At 40.1% G+C, this 8,121-nt stretch overlaps 1 pseudogene; it reads right to left on the reverse strand.

Annotated features, from left to right (window-relative positions):
• Window positions 1-2,288: 2,288 nt before the first annotated feature.
• Window positions 2,289-8,121, reverse strand: part of LOC101348334 (protein Shroom3 pseudogene) — a 21,763-nt pseudogene continuing 15,930 nt past the window's right edge.

Here is an 8,121-nt window from a genome sequence, read left to right on the forward strand (position 1 = left end):
AAACAACAATTAGAAATCCAAAAGATAAACAACAAGATTTCAGAAATGGACAGCGTCATAAAAGGTTGGAGGAGCAGGTTTGAAACAATGGAAGACAGGATCAGCAAAACTGAAGACAAATACTTGGATATCACTCTGAGGAAAAATCAGAAAAAAAGAATGAACAAAAATGGAGAAACCCTGAGAATGATGTGGGATACAATCAAAAGCAAAAATTAGTCAGTGATAAGAGTTCCAGAACAGGGGGAGAAAATGGAAAACACAGAAAGGATCATTGAAGAATTGCTGACAGAAAACTGCCCTAATATCATGAAAGATGAAAATCTAACCATCCAAAAAGTTCAACGAACCCCATATAGGATAGAACACAACAGAAAATCAAGGTACATCATAATCATACTCGCTAAAACCAAAGACAAAGAAGGAATCCTGAGAGGACCTGGAGTAAAAAGAAAAGCCACATGCAGAAGGGAAACAATCAGACTAAGCTCTGATTACTTGGCAGAAACGATGCAGGCAACAAGCCAACGAGATGACATATATAAAACCATGAAAGAAAAAAAATTTCCAACCAAGAATAATATATTCTACAAAACTCTTGTTCAAATACGATGGTGAAATTAAGACGTTTCCAGATAAACAGAAATTAAGGGAATATGTAAAAACCAAACCAAACTTACAAGAATTATTAAAGGGAGTCCTTCAGTTTAAGAACAAATGCACCACCCACATATTAACCTAGGAAATGAATTCTGAAGGACTATTCAATACTAAAATATTTACAACAGGGAACCAGAAGTTAATCTATAAATGACAACAACATCAGAACAATAAAAGAGGGAATAAACAGTGTAGGTATAGAACTTTCTAATGAAGAGAAAGACAAGGCAATACTAAGTTATAAAATACTAGTTCAAACCTAGGAAGATAAGGGTAAACTTCAAGGTAATCAAAAAGAAACTTAATAAAATAAAGATGAAAAAAATAAAGTCTCAGTAAAAACAAAAACAAAAAAGAAAAAAAAAATCCACAAACAAAAGGAATTCAGCACAGGAGAGTAAGAAGAACAAAGAAAACATCAGCACCACAAAAAAAAGCACTACAAAATGACAGCAATAAACTCACACCTATCAATAATTACACTGAATGTAAATGGCCTAAATGCACCCATAAAGAGACAGAGAGTGACAGAATGGATTAAAAAGCAGGATCCATCAATATGCTGCCTACAAGAGACACACCTTACAAACAAAGACATAAATACATTAAAAACCAAAGGAAATATAAAATATACCACACAAACTGCAACCAAATAAGAGCAGGAGTGGCAAAACTAATCTCAGATAAAATAGACTTTAAAACAAAATCCACCATAAAAGACAAAGAAGGGGCATTATATAATTATTAAAGGGATAATCCATCCTAAAGACACAATCATGATAAATATAATAAATATCTATGGGTGGCACACTTGGGTCCTAGTTGGATGTGGGATTCATCGAGAAAGGCTGACATTATGAGTCCAAGAGAGGTGTGGGCTGAGAGGATAAAATAGTGGATACCACATTGGGCTCTCCAGACCCAGGAGAGGCCCCTCGCAGGTACATGTGTGTTTTTGGCCTAGGTCACTGGGAGGGGATTCTGGATACAAAGTATGCGCTGGAGGAAGCACTTGCTGGAGGGGCTCCCATTTGCAAACAAGCTAAACAGTCCAGCGTCCGCACCTGGCCTAACTTCCCCAAAATTCCCAATATCCTGAAGTCCATCCAGAAGGCCTACCTGCTATCCTCTGCCCATGGGCAACCAAAACCACCGCAGGACATCCCCCTTCCATCTCTAGGCTCTCTCTCTCCTGTTTTCCCATTTGTGATACTTCTCAGGAGTACAAGTCAGACATGTGGCAGAATCGACACACAGAGAGAGACAGGGAGACAGAGAGAGAACAGAGGCTGAGTGGGGATACCTTGCCTACTGATGTCCTCAAGTAAGTGGAAAAGAGGTACCTGGCCTTCTCACCCAGTGTCTTGACCCTCTCCACATAAGGTGCTGCCCTCTGCAAAGCCTCTCCCTGGGTGGGATGAACACAAGTGGCCACAGCCCAAAGGGGCCTCTGAGTCTCATAGGCTGAAGTGGAGTGCCCTGGGGAAGTAGCCCGGCAGGCCAGATTTCTGCTATTGGCTCACTCATTGTGACCCAGCCCTGTCATAAGCTCCGCCCACTGCTTCCAGAGGCTATCTCCATGGTGATAGTAAACAAGCCTTAGTCCTGCCACCCGACCCTCACCAGGCCTAACTGGCAGGCCGACCCTCACCCAGACCTCCGAGTTGATCAGGAATAAAGGCCGCCAGGGCCCAGGAGTCATCATCTGGGCCCTGAGGCATTGGGACCATCGCCTGGGACAGAAGACAGCCAACGTCAGCCTAAGCCTGGATGTCAAGAGACCTCTGACGTGGCTGTCACTGCCACAATGGTGACTTCCATGCTGTGAGATGCTTTGGCAGTGGGATCAGAGTGATAGCAGGAGAAATGCAGATGGAGGTCACACATTCAGGGAGGCACCTGCCAAAGGCCAGGGAGGAGGCCAGGCAGCGTGGAGCCCCAGAGCAAGCCAGACTGGGACCCAAGTCTCCCTCCTGCACATGGGACACTGTTCATCCATATCTCCACCTCCACACTCCACAGGCCTCCAAGGGCACAGGATTTCCGGTCCTGGCCTCCAGGACCTCACACACATGCGCTGTGCCATGGGAGGCTGCGGACCAGTAGGTGGTCATAAAGTGCAAATGGGTGCTTCACATGACTTTGTCTAACCAACCCTTGGCTGGGTGCACACTTGGGTCCTAGTTGGATGTGGGATTCATCGAGAAAGGCAGACTTTATGAGTCCAGGAGAGGTGTGGCCTGAGAGGATGAAATAGTGGATATCACGTTGGGCTCTCCAGACCCAGGAGAGGCCTCTCACAGGTATGTGTGAGTGTTTTGGCCTAGGTCACTGGGAGGGGATTCTGGATACAAAGTATGAGCTGGAGGAGCTTGCTGGAGGGGCTTGCTGGAGGGGCTCCCGTCAGCACACACGCTAAACCAGGCCAGGATCCGCCCCTGGCATAGCCTTCCCCAAATGCCCCAGATCCTGAAGTCCATCCATAAGGCCTACCTGCTATCCTCCACCCATGGGCAACCAATACCGCCACAGGACATTCCCCTTCCATCTCCAGGCTCTCTCTTGTTTTCCCATTTGTGATACTTCTCAGGAGTACAAGTCAGACATGTGGCAGAACTGAGACACAGAGAGAAAGGGAGGGAGAGAGAGAGAGAGAGAATAGAGGCTGAATGGGGATACCTTGCCTGATGATGTCCTCAAGTAAGCAGAAAAGAGGTACCTGGCCTGCTTACCCAGTGTCTTGACCCTCTCCACATCAGGCACTGCCCTCTGCGAAGCCTTTCCCTGGGTAGGATGAACTCCAGTGGCCACAGCCCAAAGGGGCTTCTGAGTCTCATAGGCTGAAGTGAAGTGCCCTGGAGAAGCAGCCCGGCAGGTCAGCTCTCTGCTATTGGCTCACTCATTGTGACCTGACCCTATCAGAAGCTTATCTCTGCACATCACATTTTCTCCCTTCCCTCCTGTCTATCTGCACCAAGAGCTGAGAGCCGCACTCCCAACTAGCACCAATGCAGTCCCCTGGACTCCACTCTGCACTACCCCCAGCCCCATCTTCTAGGCCTGTTTGTGCTACAAATGACCCATCCCCACCCATCTCCCTGCTGGAGCTGCCCTGCTTCACCATAGCTGAGTAACCAGCACTGACTACCCGGACAAGGTGGTGAAAAGTATCATGCCCACAGACAAGCAAGCAACAAAACATGCCCAACCCACCTGCACAGACATAGCCACATGAAATGAAAATGCAGGATAAAACAAACAAATCTACAACTGATAAATGAAGAAAATAATTCCTGAATGTCCCAGAGACAGCACACAATATCAAAACATATAAAAAACAAGACAGGATGGCTCCAGAAAGTGACCAAAATAAAACACCAGATAACCTTCCAGTAGAAGAAAAGGCTCTGAAACTACCTGATAGGGAATTCAAAACTCTAATATTCAGGGCTCTCCACGAGATGAAAGAAAATACAGACAAAAATGAGGACAAAATAGACAAAATCACGGAAAATACAGACGAAATCAGAGAAAGCAATAGAAGAATTCAGGAAAATAATACAGGAACAAAATGTCAAAAAACTAGTAATCATATGAAAACAGCAATCAGAAACTCAACAGATAAACGACAAGATTTCAGAAAAGGACAGTGTAATAGAAAGCTTTAGGAGCAAATTTGAAACAATGGAAGACAGGATCAGAGAAATTGAAGAAAATCATTGGATATCACTTTAAGGAAAAATAACAGAAAAGAATGAAGAAAAATGAAGAAATCCTGAGAACAATGTAAGATACAATCAAAAGAAAAAACTGTGTGTGATCAGACTTCCAGAACAGGGGGAGAAAGTGAAAGACACAGAGAGGATCACTGAAGATTTGCTGACAGAAAATTTCCCTAATATCATGAAAGACATAAAGCTGACCAACCAAGAAGCTCAATGAACCCCATATAGAATAGGCCCCAAAAGAAAATCACCAAGACATATCATAATCACACTTGTCAAAACCAAAGACAAAGAAAGAATTCTGAGAGCAGCTCAAGAAAAACAAAAGTTCACAACCTAAGGGGAAACAACAAGACTAAGCTCTGATCACTAGGCAGAAACCATGCAGGCAAGAAGGCAATGAGATGCCATATATAAAACATTGAAATAAAAAATTGTCAATGAAGAATAATATAACCTGCGGAATCCTCAGTCAAATATGATGGTGGAATTAGGACATATCCATATAAACAGAAATTAATGGTATATGTAAAAACCAAACCAAACTTACAAGAAATACTAAAGGGAGTCCCTCAGTTAGAGAACCAACAACATCAGAGAACAGCTTGAATCTAGGACACAGGACAGCATCAGCCAGATATTAACTTAGGTAATGAACTCTCAAGGACGAAACTAAAAGATTTACAACAGGGAACTAGAGAGGTTAATCCGGAAATTATAACAGCCTCAGAATAATAAAAAAGGGAATAAATGGGATAGGTATAGAACTTTCAAATGGAGAGGAAATCAAGGCAATATCAAGTAATAAAAGACTGGTTTAAACTTAGGAAGATAGGGGTACGATCCAAGGTAACCACAAAGAAAGTTAACAAACCTATTCATCAAAATAAAGAAGAAAGACATAAAGTCTAAGTAAACACAAAAATCTACAAAAATGAAAGAAATGAAAAAAGGATCCACAAACAAGAGGAATTTAGCACAGAAGAGTAAGAAGAACAAAGAAAACATCAGCATCACAAAAAAGCACTACAAAATGACAGCAATAAAATCACACCTATAGATAATCATACTGAATGTAAACGGCTTAAATGCACCCATAAAGAGACAGAGTTACAGAATGGATAAAAAAACAGGACCCATCAATATGCTGCCTACAAGAGACACAGCTTAAAAACAAAGACATAAATACATTAAAAATCAAAGGATGGACTAAAATATACCAAACAAACAGCAACCAAATAAGAGCAGGAGTGGCAAAACTAATCTCAGATAAAATAGACTTTAAAACAAAATCCACCATAAAAGACAAGAAAGGGCATTATATAACGATTAAAGGGACAATCCACCATGAGGATATAACCATGATAAATATCTATGCACTCAATAATAGGGCTCCAAAAGACATAAAACAAACTCTAACAGCACTGTAAAGACAAATTGACAGTTCCACAATAATAGTAGACTTCAACACTCCACTCTCAGTAAAGGACAGAACATCTAGCAAGAAATTCAACAAGATACAAAAGACCTAAAGGGCACAATCAACTAACTTGACCTCATAGACATATATATAACACTTCACCCAACAGCAGCAAAGCATATTTTCTTTCCCAATGCACATGGAATGTTCTCCAGAAGAGACCACATCTTAGGCCACAAAGCAACACACAACAGAATCCAAAGCATAATATAATACAAAGCATCTTCTCTGATCACAATGCCATAAAAGTAGAAATTATTAACAGGAAGAGTAAGGAAAAAGATCAAATACATGGAAACTGCATATACACCTTGCTTAAAAACCACGTGGCAATGGAAGATATCAAAGACAGAATCAAAATACTCTTAGAATCAAATCAGAACAAAAACACATCACACCAAAATCTTTGGGACACAGCAAAGCCACTGTTCAGAGGTCAGTTTATAGCAATAGATGCACAAATCAAAAAACAAGGGAACAAACATTACAAAAATCAAAACATTAGCTACACATCTTCAACAAACAGAAAGAGAAGAGCAAAAAAAGTCCACAGCCAGCAGAAGAAAGGAAATAATAAATATCAGAGCAGAAGTAAATGAAATAGAGAATAGAAAAACAATAGAAAGAATCAGCAAAACCAAAACTTGGTTCTTTTAAAGAATCAACAAAATCGACAAACCATTAGCCAAACTGACAAAAGAAAAAGAGGAGAGGATGCAAATAATCAAAATAAAAATGAAATGGGGGACATTACAACAGACCCAACTGAAATAAAAAGGATCATAACAAAGTGCTATGAAAAACTGTACTCCAAAAAAATTGAAAACCTAGAGGAGATGGACTAATTTCTAGAAACACACTACCTACCTAAGCTAACACAAACTGAGGTTGAAAATCTGAACAGCCCCATAACAAGAGAAGAGATTGAAAAAGTTAAAAAACAAAAACAAAACTCCCAACAAAAAACAGTCCTGGCCCAGACGGCTTTACTGGAAAATTCTACCAACCATTCAAAGAAGAGCTTGCACCAGTACTACTCAAACTATATCAGAACACAAAAAAGAAAAGGATACTTCTGAATTCATCCTATGAACCCAGCATAATCCTGATACAAAAGCCAAGCAAAGACACCACAAAAAAAGAAAATTATGGACCAATATCTCTCAGGAATTATAGATGCAAACATTCTCAACAAAATTCTAGCCAATACAATTCAGCATTACATATAAAAAATAATAATACACCATGAACAAGTGGGATTCATACCAGGAATACAAGGATGGTTCAACATTAGAAAATTAATGAACATAATCCACCACATGAATAAAATAAAAAATAACATGATCATCTCAATCAATGCAGAAAAGGCATTCAATAAAGTCCAACACCCAGTCCTGATAAAAATGCTCAATAAAATAGGCATAGAAGGAAAATTCCTCAACACAATAAATGGCATTTATACAAAACCAACAGCCAACATCATTCTTAATGGGGAGAGGCTGAAAACATTCTCCCTGAGAACAGGAACAAGACAAGGATGCCCTTTATTGACACTCCAGTTTAACACTGTGGTGGAAATTCCAGCTAAAGAAATAAAGGGCATCCATATTGATAAGTAAAACTATCCCTATTTGCGAATGATATGATATTATGCATAAAGAACTCAATGGACACCACAAGAAAACTACTGGAACTAATAGATTCAGTAGAGTAGCAGGATACAAGATAAACATACAAAAATCAGTTGGACTCCTATACACCAAAAAAAAGAACTGCAAAAAGGAAATCAGGAAAGCAATACTATTTATAATAGGTCCTTAAAAAGTAAAATATTTACTGATAAATCTAAACACCGAAGTAAAAGACCTATACAAAGAAAACTACAAACCACTACTGCAAGAAACAAAATGAGACCTACATAAATGGAAAAGTATACCATGCTCATGGATAGGAAGACTCAATATTGTGAAAATGTCAAATCTACCCAAAGCAATCTAAATATACAATGCAATCCCAATGCAAATACCAACAGAATTTTTTAACAAGCTGGAAAAAATTAATCATTAACTTTATATGGAAAGGAAAAAGGCCCCAGGTAAGTAAAGCATTACTGAAGAAGAAGAATATAGTAGGAGGACTTCACTACCTGATCTCAGAACCCACTATACAGCTACAGTAGTCAAAAGAGCCTGGTACTGGTAGCACGACAGACACATTTATCAATGGAACAGAATCAAGAACCTAGATGTAAATCCA

Source organism: Trichechus manatus, unplaced genomic scaffold (genome assembly GCF_000243295.1).
Source record: "Trichechus manatus latirostris isolate Lorelei unplaced genomic scaffold, TriManLat1.0 scaffold00467, whole genome shotgun sequence".
Classification (NCBI taxonomy): Eukaryota; Metazoa; Chordata; class Mammalia; order Sirenia; family Trichechidae; genus Trichechus; species Trichechus manatus.